This window comes from Oncorhynchus masou, chromosome 24 (assembly GCF_036934945.1).
Source record: "Oncorhynchus masou masou isolate Uvic2021 chromosome 24, UVic_Omas_1.1, whole genome shotgun sequence".
Taxonomy (NCBI): Eukaryota; Metazoa; Chordata; class Actinopteri; order Salmoniformes; family Salmonidae; genus Oncorhynchus; species Oncorhynchus masou.
The window spans coordinates 79,416,041-79,432,593 of NC_088235.1; the positions used below are offsets into that span (position 1 = coordinate 79,416,041).

The following is a 16,553-nucleotide window of genomic DNA, read 5'->3' on the forward strand; positions in this document are numbered from 1 at the left end:
TTTTCAGTTGCAACTGTGCACTTATCCTGATGATCTCTAATGCTGAGCCTCTTCCATGGCCACACTGACTTCAATTGCCTTTGCCAAAATCAGATTACTTTCAGTCAATAGTCTCTTTTGTGTAGTTTCGCTCCGTAGCCCACATACTAGTCGGTCTCTGGTGTCATTTAGAACATCATTAAACTCCCAGTACTCTATTTTTTTTTTATATATATTTTTTTATGCCACAGCAAACATTGTCCCTGATTCTTCTACTTTCTGATATCTTCTGTGGCACCTAAACCTTTGTGCAATAACTAGTGGTTTTAGTAAAAAAAGTGCCTGGCTGTAGCAGGCTGCGAAGTAAATTGAATGTAGGCCCAATTTTTGTCCTCATCAATGTTATTTGCAAGAACAAAATATCCAAACCGTTCTGTATATGAGCTCCACTGCTCAATACTTTCAGAAAACTGTCCAATATTTCCAACCATTCCAGACTTTTTTAGTTTCTCAATAGGCTCCTGATTAACTTGAAAAAAAGAGTTGAACTAAATATCCTCCCTTTAATCACGTTTTCTCGCTCCAACGTCCTTCTCAAATCTGTTTCTGCCATCCATGGCGACACTAACTCTCTTTGCTAGTTTGACTATGCACTTGCCTCTGCTAGCAATACACTGAGCTAACATTAGCCTAGACTGTACCAAGGAAAATGTGTTTAAACTTCTAAAAACTGACCTCTTCTGGACAGAATAGTTTCTGTAGGTTCAGACTTACTCATCATCAATATTTTATGTCTCGTGGGTTTCATAACCAAATGTATGTATATAGCCCTTCTTACATCAGCTGGTATCTCAAAGTGCTATACAGAAACCCAGACTAAAACCCCAAACAGCAAGCAATACAGGAGCACGGTGGCTAGGAAAACTCCCTAGAAAGGCCGACACCTAGAGGAACCAGGCTATGAGGGGTGGCCAGGCCTCTTCTGGTTGTGCGGGGTGGAGATTATAACAGAACATGGCCAAGATGTTAAAATGTTCATAAATGACCAGCATGGTCAAATAATAGTGAACAGGTCAGGGTTCCATAGCCGCAGGCAGAACAGTTGAAACTGGCGCAGCAGCACAGCCAGGTGGACTGGGGACAACAAGGAGGCATGGTCCTAGGGCTCAGGTCCTCTGAGAGAGAAAAAGAGACAATTAGAGAGAGTATACTTATAAGACAGGAGAAATACTCCAGATATAACAGACTGACCCTAGCCCCCCGACACATAAACTACTGCAGCATAAATACTGGAGGCTGAGACAGGAGGGGTCAGGAGACACTGTGACCCCATCCGTTGATACCCCTGGACAGGGCCAAACAGGCAGGATATAACCCCACCCACTTTGCCAAAGCACAGCCCCCACAACACTAGAGGGATATCTTCATAACAAGTCCATAATGACGAGACCGGAATCAGTTCAAACATTTATCTTGAACATGCTCATCTCAACACATATTACCCATGATGCTCTGCCTATACAACTACCTTAAGTAGGGAGGTGCAAATGATACATCCCTAATACACAACAAGTAACACATTGGGAAATGTCTGTTTCCTTTGCTTAAAATAAATAAAACTTAGAATGCAATGTATTGTTTTGCTAGCAGCAGTGTATATGATTTGGCAGTGCCTTGTTGCTTCCTAAGCAACTGAGCTGCTGGTCAGAGCCCAGGCAAGCCTATACGGAGAGGTTACTACAGCCCTGAGGAGGCTGGCCAGCCAGGTGGGCGGGCAGAGGCAGGCTGAGCATGCAGCAAGGAAGCTGAGAAGGGAGAGACTCACATCCATAGCTGCTGCACACAGCCCTCCATCAGGGTAAGTCACTCCGACAGGCATCTCCCCTGTTGCAAAGGCGCCAGTGTTGGGGGAGGAAGAATAGGTGCTGCTACCATGCTGTTTCTCCCCGTGTGTGTGCTGCAGCAGAATAACTGGCTAGGATTTGTTTTGTATGAGGGAATGCATTGGGCCTCAGCTGTTGGACGACCAAAGCTGTCTCTTAGTAATGTGATGGTAGAGCCTCTTTGAAGAGGGGGCTGAGGTGGGAGGATGGAAGGATGATATACGCATTGAAGCTAGGCTGCCTGGCTGGTGACTCTTTTGCAATTCGTCAGACCGACGCTAGTTTTGGTTCTGCTTCTTGCCAGTCTTTCATGTCTGGAGATGTTGACTTGTAGTCATCCCAGCAAACCAAAAGGTGTCGGGAAGGTGTAAGATCATTTCCCCTAAAAGTTGTAATGAAACATTTTTCAGAATAAAACATTTAAATATAAAAAAACTGTCTAGTTGTGTTGCCGATTATACAATGATGGTATTAGGGTGGAAAATGTTAATGGCACACTTTATTTATTTTAAAGTTCCCAAAATGTTGTGAGAACAGTGAGTGTACATGACAAGTTATTTATATATATATATAGTTGAAGTTGACATACATTTAAACTCAGTTTTTCAAAATTCCTGACATTTAATCCTAGTAAAAATTCCTTGTCTCAGGTCAGTTAGGATCACCACTTTATTTAAAGAATGTGAAATGCCAGAATAATAGTGATTTATTTAAGCTTTTATTTCTTTCATCGCATTCCCAGTGGGTCAGAAGTTTACATACGCTCAATTAGTATTTGGTAGCATTGCCTTTAAATTGTTTAACTTGGGTCAAATGTTTCAGGTAGCTTCCCACAATAAGTTGGTTGAATTTTGTCCCATTCCTCCTGACAGAGCTTGTGTAACTGAGTCAGGTTTGTAGGCCTCCTTGCTCGCACACGCTTTTTCAGTTCTGCCCCCACATTTTCTATAGGATTGAGGTCAGGGCTTTGTGGTGGCCACTCCAATACCTTGACTTTGTTGTCCTTAAGCCATTTTGCCACAACTTTGGAAGTATGGTCATTATCCATTTGGAAGACCCATTTGTAACCAAGCTTTGATTTCCTGGATGATGTCTTGATGTTGCTTCAATATATGCATTTTTTTTCCCTCACTCATGATTCTATCTATTTTGTGAAGTGCACCAGTCCCTCCTGCAGCAAAGCACCCCCACAACATGATTCTGCCACACCTGTGCTTCACGCGTGGGATGGTGTTCTTTGGCTTGCAAGCCTCCCCCTTTTTTCTCCAAACATAAGGATGGTCATTGGCCAAACAATTCTATTTTTGTTTCATCAGACCAGAGGACATTTCTCCAAAAAGTACAATATTTGTCCCCATGTGCAGTTGTAAACCGTAGTCTTTAAAAAAATATATATTTTACCCCTTTTTCTCCCCAATTTCATGGTATCCAATTGTTGTAGCTACTATCTTGTCTCATCGCTACAACTCCCGTACGGGCTCGGGAGAGACGAAGGTTGAAAGTCATGCATCCTCCGATACCCAACCAAGCCGCACTGCTTCTTAACACAGCGCGCATCCAACCTGGAAGCCAGCCGCACCAATGTGTCGGAGGAAACACTGTGCACCTGGCAACCTTGGTTAGCGCGCACTGCGCCCGGCCCACCACAGGAGTCGCTGTTGCGCGATGAGATAAGGACATCCCTACAGGCCAAACCCTCCCTAACCCGGACGACGCTAGGTCAATTGTGCGTCACCCCACGGACCTCCCGGTCGCGGCCTGTTACGACAGAGCCTGGGCGCGAACCCAGATTCTCTAATGGCACAGCTGGTGCTGCAGTACAGTGCCCTTAACCACTGCTCCACCTGATTTTATAGGACTTGTTTTACTGTGGATATACTTTTGTACCTGTTTCCTCCAGCATCTTCACAAGGTCCTTTGCTCTTTTCGCACCAAAGTATGTTCATCTCTAGGAGACAGACTGTGTCTCCTCCCTGAGCAGTATGACGGCTGCGTGGTCCCATGGTGTTTATACTTGCGTACTATTGTTTGTACAGATGAACGTGGTACCTTCAGGTGTTTGGAAATTGCTCCCAAGGATGAACCAGACTTGTGGAGGTCTACAAAAGAAATTCTGAGGTCTTGGCTGATTTCTTTTGATTTTTTTCCCCTGATGTCAAGCAAAGAGGCACTGAGTTGGAAGGTAGGCCTCGAAATACATCCACAGGTACACCTCCAATTGACTCAAATGATGTCATTTAGCCTATCAGAAGATTCTAAAGCCATGGCATTCTTTTCTGGAATTTTTCCAAGCTGTTTAAAGGCAACACAACACTAAGTTGATTGTAACTTCTGACCCACTGGAATTGTGATAGTGAAATGAACTGTCTGTAAACAATTGTTGGAAAAACTACTTGTGTCATGTGCAAAGTAGATGTCCTAACCGACTTACCAAAACTATAGTTTGTTAACAAGAGATTTGTAGAGTGGTTGAAACACTTAGGTTGGCGTCATTAACTTGTTCATGTGAACTTCTGACTTCAACTGTATATTTTGATAAATAGAATTAAACTTCTCACACTTAACATAGAGACAAGTATAGCCAGTTATAATGGTAATGGCTTAGCAGATAAGAGAACTCAGTATTTACCTGGCTAAAATAGGAATATATTATCTATTCTTTACAGAACTCATTCAACAATTTTAGATGAAGTTTGTGGGGGGGTGAAGTATTTTTCTCCTATGGGCAAAGACATTTAGAAGGGGTGATGATATTAACAGTAATTTTGCTCCGAATGTGCAAATTGTCCAAACAGATCAAGGTAGATGGATTTAAAAAAAAAATGTGATATGGCTTATTAACCTATACTGTCCAAATAATGATCCTCTTATGGATTTTAATACGGTTTTCAATACCTCTATGGACCGTAACGGAAATCACACTGTCACCCTCAGGTACTTAAGGATATCATGTCCTGGATGAATTGGTGGATATATAGAAGCTTAAATACTCTGAACTACTGAGATAGATGTGGCAGAGGCTTAATCACGCTAGTCATCTTGATTACTTTCTTATGTCATTCTCTCCGGCACCAAAAGTTAGTGTTGATGGGGGACAGAATAGTCGGATCATCATATAATTGGCATATATATTACTCTTACAGAATTTCCACGTGGGTGAGGATATTGGAAATTTAATCAAAGCTGATATTATAATTAGGACAGTAGATTTTATAACTGACTTTTTCCAACGTACAATAAGGGGATCTGCTGTACCTATGTTATGGGACACTTTTTTAAATGGGCCTTTAGAGGCCATGCAATTCAGTACTCATCTATAAAACAAAAGCAATTTAGATCAAGAGTCCATATTAACAAAGGAAGTTGAAGGACTAACAGTACAGTTAGATAGCAATAGAGGCACAATAAGTTAGAGGAAAAATAAATGAACTTATTCAAGAGCGATCCAGTGTGATGTAATATATCTGTTCATTAATTGTTTATGGTTCATTGAACAAGCATAATGAAATAGTGTTTAAACACTTTACAATGAAGATCTGTGACATTATTTGGATTTTTACCAATTATCTTTGAAAGACAGGGTCCTGAAAAAGGGACGTTTCTTCTTTTTTTTTAGTTTAGTAAATAATGGCTACGTCTCAGTTTTTTAAACTGTCAGGAGGAGTAAAACAAGGTTGTCCACTATCTGCATATCTATTTATTATTGCCATCAATGTTAGTTGTTAATATTATTGTTGGATCTAAATTTTAAGGGATTAGAAATCCGTGGCTTAAAAACAAAGGTGTCGTATACTGATTCATGTTCTATTTAAAACCACAATTTTAATCCCTCCACAGCCTCATAGAGGATCTAGATTATTTTTTGCAACCTCTCTGGATTAAAACCAAATTCTAAGTGTACTATATTACGTATTGGATCACTAAAAAATTCAACTTTTTGCATTACCATGTAGTTTACCAATAAAATGGTCTGACGAGGATGTGGACATAATCGGTATACAAATCCAGAAAGAAATGATCTCACTCCAACAAATTTTTATAGAAAGTTAGCAAAAATAGATAAGATCTTGCTACCATGGAAAGGAAAATACCTGTCTATTTAACTCTTTAGTCATATCACAGTGTACCTATTTGCTTATGGTTTTGCCTACACCTAGTGACCTGCTTTTTAAATTATATGATCCCAAAATATTCTATTTTATTTGGAATGGCAAGCCAGACACAATTAGAAGGGCCTGTTTTGTATAAGAATTCAGAGGGCAGAAATGAGTAAATATTAAAGCATTAGACCTCTCACTAAAGGCTTCAGTCATACAAAAGTTATACTTAAATCCAAACTGGTTCTCTAGTAAATTAGTAAGAATGTCTCACCCCCTGTTCATAAATGGTCAGTTTCCCTTTATTCAGATTCCAACTGTTCACTTTTGGTTATTTGAAAACAAAAGTATCTCCAAATGTTTTAATCTTAACAAGCCTTAAAGTTGGTTGCAATTTCAGAAGACAGAACAAATATTGTGGTTAAACTCAAATATACTAATAGATTTTTTTATTTTAAATAACTTAATTTTGATGATAAAGTGTATTTTTTTGTAAATGGTCACACATGCAGTTAACATAAACATATGGAAATGTCTGCACTAGCCAAAATGACAACTAACAAATTGCAGTATTACCACAATTGGAAGAGGCAAATAAGGGGGGGGGGGGGGGTGTGTGTGTGTAAGGAACTTGTCTGTTGGCCCTGCATTAAAGATCATAAATGGTTAAAGAAAATTGTGATAAATAAAAACCTATACCAATTTCATTTAAGGACAAAAATATTGACAGCTGTGTCATTATAATTTGCAAAATAGTTGAAGACATTTTCGACCTACCGATTCCATGGTTTATGAACTGACACGCAAAACAACGCCGGATTCAAAACTTCAATTTTTTAAATATTTATATACAAATTATTATTAATTTACAATCTGTAGAAGCTATGAGAACAAAGGGTCAGTACTTTTGTGAAGCATCACAGCACAGTTTAAAAATATATGGCAAATAGAAATCCAAAATGGATGGTGTTAAGAGATATATATATATATATATATGGGAGGGGTTGAATGAAGCTGAAGGTTGGGACTAATAACAACAAGAGAACAAATGTAAAACATACAGGGTCTGTAAAATGTGTATAATATGTATGAACTATAGGTAGAAGCCTAAGTGTTTACTCCAATTGGGGGAGGGCTGGTAGGGTTTGCGGGGAATAATAAAGGTATATTCTAAAATGTGTGTATTTACCCCCAAAATATATGGGGATTGGAAATGATGCAGACAATTTACATTGATGGAAGCAACAATCTATATGCTATATTAAAGCTGATCAAGCCTTTTTTTTCCCACATCTGAAATAAAACAACATGATATGATTTGCCATAAGTGTCTAAACACTGGACTGAGAATCACCATAGACTTCAACAACCAGGGATTCCGTCATGATAGAATGAGGTGATCGTGATGAATTTAGGAGTGTTTACACTTCCTCCAGGCTGCAGGAGTGCTCCAGGGGAGATGTGGTATTTGATATAAATGTGAGGATGGTTCTTCTAGCTCACGGACTTGGTTATGCAGATCTAAAGAAAATGAGCAAAGTCCTAGGGATTCCTTCCTTGAGTCTCTGCTTATATCAGAGAAATGACCAGAGTGACACATAAATAAAAAGGGGGAGTAGCCCATAATTGTCAGGTGACTTGCTGTGTATAAATAATATATATTTCCTTGCTCCAGCAAATGTTTTCAAAGTTAACAAAACAGAGTGATAGGAAAACAGACCTACAGTGGAGCAAAGAAGTATTTAGTCAGCTACCAATTGTGCAAGTTCTCCCACTTAAAAAGATGAGAGGCCTGTAATTTTCATCATAGGTACACTTCAACTATGACTGACAAAATGAGAAAAAATCCAGAAAATCACATTGTAGGATTTTTAAATGAATTTATTTTCAAATTATGGTTGAAAATAAGTATTTGGTCACCTACAAACAAGCAAGATTTCTGGCTCTCTCAGACCTGTAACCTCTTCTTTAAGAGGCTCCTCTGTCCTCCACCCGTTACCTGTATGGCACCTGTTTGAACTTGTTATCAGTATAAAAGACACCTGTCCACAACCTCAAACAGTCACACTCCAAACTCTACTATGGCCAAGAACAAAGAGCTGTCAAAGGACACCAGAAACACAATTGTAGACCTGCACCAGGCTGGGAAGACTGAATCTGCAATAGGTAAGCAGCTTGGTTTGAAGAAATGAACTGTGAGAGCAATTATTAGGAAATTGAAGACATACAAGACCACTGATAATCTCCCTCAATCTGGGGCTCCACGCAAGATCTCACCCCGTGGGGTCAAAATGATCACGAACGGTGAGCAAAAATCCCAGAACCACACGGGGGGACCTAGTGAATGACCTGCAGAGAGCTGGGACCAAAGTAACAAAGCTTACCATCAGTAACACTACGCCGCCAGGGACTCAAATCCTGCAGTGCCAGACGTGTCCCCCTGCTTAAGCCAGTACATGTCCAGGCCCGTCTGAAGTTTGCTAGAGAGCATTTGAATGATCCAGAAGAAGATGGGGAGAATGTCAGATGAAACCAAAATATAACTTTTTGGTAAACTCAACGCGTCGTGTTTGGAGGACAAAGAATGCTGAGTTGCATCCAAAGAACACCATACCTACTGTGACGCATGGTGGTGGAAACATCATGCTTTGGATCTGTTTTTCTTCAAAGGGACCAGGACGACTGATCTGTGTAAAGGAAAGAATGAATGGGGCCATGTATCGTGAGATTTTGAGTGAAGACCATCAGCAAGGGCATTGAAGTTGAAACGTGGCTGGGTCTTTCAGCATGACAATGATCCCAAACACACCGCCCGGGCAACGAAGGAGTGGCTTCGTAAGAAGCATTTCAAGGTCCTGGAGTGGCCAAGCCAGTCTCCAGATCTCAAGCCCACAGAAAATCTTTGGAGGGAGTTGAAAGTCCGTGTTGCCCAGCAACAGCCCCAAAACATCACTGCTCTAGAGGAGATCTGCATGGAGGAATGGGCCAAAATACCAGCAACCGTGTGTGTGTGAACCTTGAAGACTTACAGAAAACATTTGTCAAATGTTTGTCAAACGCTGTCATTGCCAACAAAGGGTATATAACAAAGTATTGAGAAACTTTTGTTATTGACCAAATACTTTTTTTTCCACCATAACTTGAAAAAAAATTCATTAAAAATCCTACAATGTGATTTTTCTGGAGTTTTCTCATTGTCGGTCATAGTTGAAGTGTACCTATGATGAAAATTACAGGCCTCTCTCCTTTTTAAGTGGGAGAACTTGCACAATTGGTGTCTGACTAAATACTTTTTTGCCCCACTGTATACAATTAGTGTCGCATTAGGCTACAGCCCTATGACACTGTAGGCTAATGTGATTAGTGAGGGGAAAAAAAATGCGTTACAGAAAGTAAATATATGCTAATATTAACATTGGGTAATATGCTGATATTTAGTTCTGCAATTATGACTGATGTCGACAGACATAAGTACTTTATCCCACCCCCTTTTTAGATTCAGAGAGGGCCACATTCTATGGAGAGTGCTGCAATTAGAAGAGCATATGCAGATATAGCAGATATGGATGAGGATGCCATCATAGACCTTAATGTATCCTTTGATGGCACTTGGCACTAGAGGATTCCCTTCCAACTATGGGATAGGTGTGACCTGTTCACTGAATGTGTTACCTTGTCCCGGACCTGCTGTTTTTTGACTCTGAATGATCGGCTATGAAAAGCCAACTGACATTTACTCCTGAGGTGCTAACCTGTTGCACCCTCCTACAACCACTGATTTATTATTATTTGACCCTACTGGTTGTCTATGAACGCTTGAACAGCTTGGCCATGTACTGCTATAATCTCCACCCGGCACAGCCAGGAGAGGACCCCTCAGAACCTGGTTTCTTCTTAGGTTCCTGCCTTTCTAGGGAGTTTTTCCTAGCCACCGTGCTTTGACATTTGCATTGCTTGCTGTTTGGGGTTTTAGGCTGGGTTTCTGTATAGCACTTTGTGACATCGGCTGATATTAAAAGGGCTTTATGATTGTTGTTGGTACCAGCGAGCCATAGAAAATGGTGAAGATCCACCCTGTCACAAACCTTGGAGGCCATACATTTTTAGAGGTTGCACAGAAAATGGTACCTGTATATCATAGGATGTCAAATGATAACGTCCTCAAAAGGATGTAGCACGGAGGAACCCAGAATGCAAATGGTTGTCTGAACTCTGAACTCTGCGTCGGCGCAGATGCCCCAACTGTCTTTGTGGGCAAAAGCCACATTGACGGAGCAGGCAGTATGGCAGTAACCACGTTCAATGAGGGAGCCACTGCTACATCAAATGTGATGAACAAATTGTGGCTTGACGGCACATTGGTGACACTGGAAGCAATCAGAGAGGAGGATGCAAGGCATGTTGTGAGAGCTGATTTTTCTTCAATGGAGTGTGCCAAGCGTAGGCGCAGGTCCCATGACACAGTCAAGAGAGTAAAGCTGCACCAGCAACAACTCAGAGGGCCTTACATATGGGGCAGGCATGGCTGATTGACGTTCTGCACCTTTCAACAGCCATAAAAATATTTTTTGTATGTGACATTGAGTAAAGTGATATGAGAATTTGCCCAGAATTGCTTAACAGACCAGTATTCAAAGCATATGCTCTGTTGCTTGAAACAAATGTAGGTAAAGGTATATTTGATGTTTAGAAGTTGTCACATTAATTAAAACTCATATATAGATAAGTACATTTTAATTGCATTAGCATATCATTTTTTTATCAGCCATTTTCTAAATGACGTGCCCCAATTCATTTCTCGAGCTTCAAAGGATGTGCATTCACATTATTCCACACACGGGTTCTTATGTCTTATAGTCATATTTAGAGGCTTTTTTATATCTTGTGTTGTCTTGATTTTAAGTGTCATTTTATAGGCATCCTTTATACAAGTGTTTTTTTAATAAAATGACATTTTTATATACTGATCTGTATGTCTGACCATTGAGTGTCTTACCATAATAAAACAAAAAACATTCTGCCTTGAACCAGTATTGAAAAACGATGATCGTAATATGCAAATTAGTGCATATTTAAGGACAGTTTGCTTCATTTGCATATAAAAAATAATTAACTTGCAATACAATGTATTGTGTTATGTATACATTCAACTGGTAAAGTTTGTCAGAGTAAAGAAAGAAAATCCCTATTACCCTCTGGTGCCCGGCTGTAAAAAGTAACACAATAACAGGGGGTACCGAGTCAGTATGCGGGGGTACAGGTTAGAGGTAATTTGTACATGTAGGTAGGGGTGACGTGACTAGGCATAGATAATAAATAGAGTAGCAGCAGTGTACAAAACAAATGGAGGGGGGGGGGGTCAATGTAATAGTCTGGTGGCCATTTGATTAATTGTTCAGCAGTCTTATGGCTTGGGGTTAGAATCTGTTAAGGAGCCTTTGGTCCTTGACTTGGTGCTCCGGTACCACTTGCCATGGAGTCTCTGACGTTTAAAAAAAAAAGTTGTCTTTCCTCTGATACTGCCTATTAAATAGGTCCTGGATTGAAGGAAGCTTGGACCCAGTGATGTACTGGGCCATATCTGCTTCCCTCTGTAGTGCCTTACAGTCAGATGTTGAGCAGTTGCCATAACAGACGGTGATGAAACCGGTCAGGATGCTCAGGATGCAGCTGTAGAACCTTTTTGAGGTTCTGGGGATCCATGTCAAATATTTAAAGTCTCTTGAGGGGGGAAAAGGTTTTGTGCCCTAATCACGACTGTCTTGGTGTGTTTGGACCATGATATATTGTTGGTGACGTGGACACCAAGGAACTTAACTCTCGACCCACTCCGCTACAGCCCCGTTGATGTTAATGGGGGCCTGTTCGGCCCACCTTTTCCTGTTGTCCACAATCAGCTCCTTTGTCTTGCTCACATTGAGGGAGCGGTTGTCCTGGCACCACACTGCCAGTTCTGACCTCCTCCCTATAGGCTCTCGTTGTCGGTGATCAGGCCTACCACTGTTGTCGTCAGCAAACTTGATGGTGTTGGAGTCGTTTCACCACTCAGTCGTGGGTGAACAAGGGAGTACAGGAGGGGACTAAGTACACAACCCTGAGGGGCCCCAGTGTTGAGGATAAGTGTGGCAGATGTGTAGTTGCCTACTCTCACCACCTGGGGGCAGCCTGTCAGGAAGTCCAGGATCCAGTTGCAGAGGGAGGTGTTTAGTTCCAGGGTCATGAGCTTTGTGGGCACTGGTGTTGAACGCTGAGCTGTAATCAAGGAACAGCATTCTCACATAGGTGTTATTTTTGTCCAGGTGGGGAAAGGCAATGTGGAGTGCGATTGAGATTACATAATCTATGGATCTGTTGGGATGGTATGCGAATTGGAGTGGGTGTAGGGTTTCTGACATGATGGCGTTGATGTGAGCCATGTCCAGCTTTTCAAAGCACTTCATGGCTACCGACGTGAGTGCTACGGGCGGTAATCATTTAGGCAGGTTACCTTTGCTTCCTTGGGCACAGCGACTATGGTGGTCTGCTTGAAACATGTAGGTATTACAGACTCAGTCAGGGAGAGGTTGAAAATGTCAGTGAAGACACTTGCCAGTTGGTCCGTGCATGCTTTGAGTACGCATCCTGGTAATCTCTGGCCCTGCGGCTTTGTGAATGTTGACCTGTTTAAAGGTCTTGCTCATATTGGCTACCGAGAGCGCTAAAACACAGCTGGTGCTCTTGTGCATGCGTCAGTGTTGCTTGCCTCGACGTGAGCATAAATGGCAATCAGCTCGTCTGGTAGGCTCGCGTCTGGGTTTCCCTTTGTAGGCCGTAATAGTTTTCAAGCCCTGCCACATCCGACGAGCGTCAGAGCTGGTGTAGTAGGGTTGAGTCTTAATCCTGTATTGACACTTTGCTTGTTTGATGGTTCGTCTGAGGGCGTAGCGGGATTTCTTTTATAGGTGTCCAGATTAATGGCCCGCTCCTTGAAAGCGGCAACTCTAGTCTTTAGCGCGATACGGATTTTGCCTGTAATCCATGGTTTCTGGTTGGGATATATACGTACAGTCACTGTGGGGACGAAGTCGTTGATGCACTTATTGATGAAGGCGATGACTGGGGTGTTATACTCCTTAATGCCATTGGATGAATCCCGGAACATATTCCAGTTTTTACAGTACATTCGGAAAGTATTCAGACCCCTTCTCTTTTCCACATTTTGTTACATTACAGCCTTATTATGAACTTGATGAGATTTTTTTTTATCCATCTACACAATTAAAAAAAAAATATTAATTTACATAAGTGTTAAGACCCTTTTGTTATGAGACTCAAATTGAGATTCAGTACATCCTGTTTCCATTGATCATCCTTCTACAACTTGATTTGGAGTCCACCTGTAGTAAATTGATTGGATATGATTTGGAAATGCGCACACCTGTCCTATATATAAAGTCCCACAGTTGACTGAGCATGTCAGAGCAAAAACCAAGCCATGAGGTCGAAGGAATTGTCCATAGTGCTCAGAGACAGGATTGTGCTGGGGCACAGATCTGGGGAAGGGTACCAAAAAAGAATCTGCATAATTGAAGGTCTCCAAGAAGACCGTGGCTTCCATCATTCTTAAATTGAAGAAGTTTGGAACCACCAAGACTCTTCCTTGAACTGGCCACCCAGCCAAACTGAGCAATCGGGGGAGAAGGGCCTTGGTCAGGGAAGGGACCAAGAACCTGATGTTCACTCTGACAGTGCTCTAGAGTTCCTCTGTGGAGATGCTTGTCCTTCTGGAAGGTTCTCCCATCTCTGCATCAGTCTTCCAATTAAGCCTTTTATGATAGAGTGGCCAGACAGAAGCCACTCCTCAGTAAAAGGCATATAACAGCCCACTTGTAGTTTGCCAAAAGGCACCTAAATGATTCTCAGACCATGAGAAACATTCTCTGGTCTGATGACTAGTCAGGATCAAGGGAAAGATAAACGGAGTAAAGTACAGAGATCCTTGATGACAAGCTGCTCCAGAGCTCTCAGGATCTGACTGGTTTCAAAAGTTCCAACAGGATAATGTCCCGCACACAGTCAAGACAACGCAGCAGGATAAGTCGCAATGTCCTTTAGTGGGCCAGCCAGAGCCCGGACTTGAACCCGATTTGAACATCTCTGGAGAGACCTGAAAATAGCTGTACAGCGATGCTCCCCATCCAACCTGACAACTTGAGAGGATCTGCACAGAAGAATGTGAGAAACTCCCCAAATACAGGTTTGCCAAGCTTGTAACATCATAGTCAAGGCTGTAATCGCCGGCAAAGGTGCTTCAACAAAGTACTGAGTAAAGGGTCTGAATACAAATGTAATATTTCAGTTAATTTTTTTAGACATTTGCAAAAATGTCTAAACCAGTTTTTGCTATGTCATAATGGGGTGTTGATTTTTGATGGGGGAATTCAATCAATTTTAGAATAAATCTGTAACGTAACACATTTTTTGTTTACTTTAGAGTAAGCGGCAGGTAGTCTAGTGGTTAGAGCGTTGGACTTGTAACCGAAAGGTTGCAAGATCAAATCACCAAGCTGACAAGGTAAAAATCTGTCGTTCTGCCACTGAACAATTCAGTTAACCCGCTGTTCCTAGGCTGTCATTGAAAATAAGAATTTGTTCTAAACTGACTTGCCTAGTTAAATAAAGGTAAAATAAAAAATATGTCAAGGGGTTTGAATACTTTCCAAATGCACTATATCTGTGATCAACAGATGCGTATCTGTATTCCCAGGCAGGTGAAATCCATTGATTAGGGCCAAATTTATTTCAATTGACTTATTTCCTTATATGAACTGTAACTCAGTCAAGTCTTTGAAATTGTTGCATTGATATTTTTGTTCAGTATATGTTCCCTGGCAAGCTGAGATCCTTAGGAGAATGTTCTATGGTGTTTTTTTTACAGATGTTATGAACAACATTTTTGTGAATGTTAGAGAATCCCAAGGAAATTTAATTCCAAACATTTTCTTTGATAAAATATTTAGTTGTTTTTTTTAAATCACCATTTTAATGTTTATGGGTTGTTATCATCCTAATGTTAGCTCAAACCCTAATGAGAACTTAATAGTAATGTTCGATTAATATCTTGAATATTCGCAGTTTGCTGGGTTTTATTTATATTTGAACTTGTCTTGCCACTGTATGTACATACTTTGTATGTGAACTGTTTGGAATTGCCATGAATTTCTGCATAAATTGGTCATAAAATGTAATCTGACCTTCATCAAAGTCTCAACAATAGACAAACACAGTGTGCTTAAACTAATAACACAAATGATTGTATTCAATATGGACAAGGAAAATGCATCATTTAAACATTCACAGTGTATGGTGGAAAAAGTACGTCAACACCCTAGGTTAATGACTTCTCCAAGCTAATTGGAATCGAGTCAGCTAACCTGGAGTCCAATCAATGAGACGAGATTGGAGATGTTGGTTAGAGCTGCCCGGTCCTCTAAAAAACACACAATTGGAGTTTGCTATTCACAAGAAGCATTGCCTGATGTGAATCAAAGCTCACAAAAGATTAAGATTAAGAATTGTTGACTTTCATAAAGCTGGAAAAGGTTACAAAAATATCTCTAAAAGCCTTGATGTTCATCAGTCCACAGTAAGGGCAAATTGTCTGTAAATAGAGAAAGTTCAGCACTGTTGCTACTCTCCCTAGGAGTGGCCGTCCTGCAAAGATGAGACGAGCACAGCGCAGTGCACAATGAGGTTAAGAAGAATCCTAGAGTGTCAGTCAGCTAAAGACTTACAGAAATCTCTGGAACATGCTAACATCTGTGAGTCTATGATATGCAAAACACTAAACAAGAATGGTGTTCATAGGAGGACACCATGGATGAAGCCACTGCTGTCCAAAAAAAACATTGCTGCACGTCTGAATTTTGCAAAAAAGCACCTTGCTATTCCACAACGCTACTGGCAAAATATTCTGTGGACAGATTAAACAAACGTTGTTTGTAAGGAACACACAACACTATGGAGAAAAGTCACAGCACATCAACAACTCATCCCAACTGTGAAGTATGGTGGAGGGAGCATCATGGTTTGGGGCTGCTTTGCTTCCTCAGGGCCTGGACAGCTTGCTATCATGACAGAAAAACTTGGGAATTCATTTATCAAGACATTTTGCAGGAGAATATAAAGCTATCTGTCCACCAATTGAAGCTCAACAGAAGTTGGGTGATGCAACAGGACACGACCCAAAACACAGAAGTAAATCAACAACCAGAATGGCTTCAACAGAAGAAAATAGTGGCCTAGTTAGAATCCTGACCTCAACCTGATTTGAGATGCAGTTGCATGACCTCGAGTGCTTCACACCAGACATCACAAGAATATTGCTGAACTGAAACGGTTTTGTAAAGAGGAATGGTCCAAAATTCCTCCTGACCGTTGTGCAGGTCTGATCCACAACTACAGAACATGTTTGGTTGAGGCTATTGCTTCCAAAGGAGGGTCAACCAGTTATTAAATCCTACGGTTCACACAATTTTTCCACCCTGCACTGAAGGTTTACACTGTGTGTTCAATAAAGACATGAATGTATACTTGTTTATTAGTTTAAGCACAC

General features: G+C 41.0%; 1 protein-coding gene across 4 annotated transcripts in view; it reads left to right on the top strand.

Moving 5' to 3' along the window:
• The window catches only part of LOC135512752 (voltage-dependent calcium channel beta subunit-associated regulatory protein-like), a 57,298-nt gene that overhangs the window by 5,991 nt on the left and 34,754 nt on the right, over positions 1-16,553 (top strand). The window contains exon 2 of one of the 4 annotated variants that reach the window (XM_064935094.1): positions 14,435-14,513. The exons of 2 other annotated variants lie outside the window; for them this stretch is intronic. The gene's annotated coding sequence lies outside the window, so the exon portion shown is untranslated. Of the gene's footprint in view, positions 1-673; positions 1,838-14,434; positions 14,514-16,553 lie in introns of those variants that run through there. One more of the 4 variants, XM_064935095.1, reaches the window with a different exon arrangement.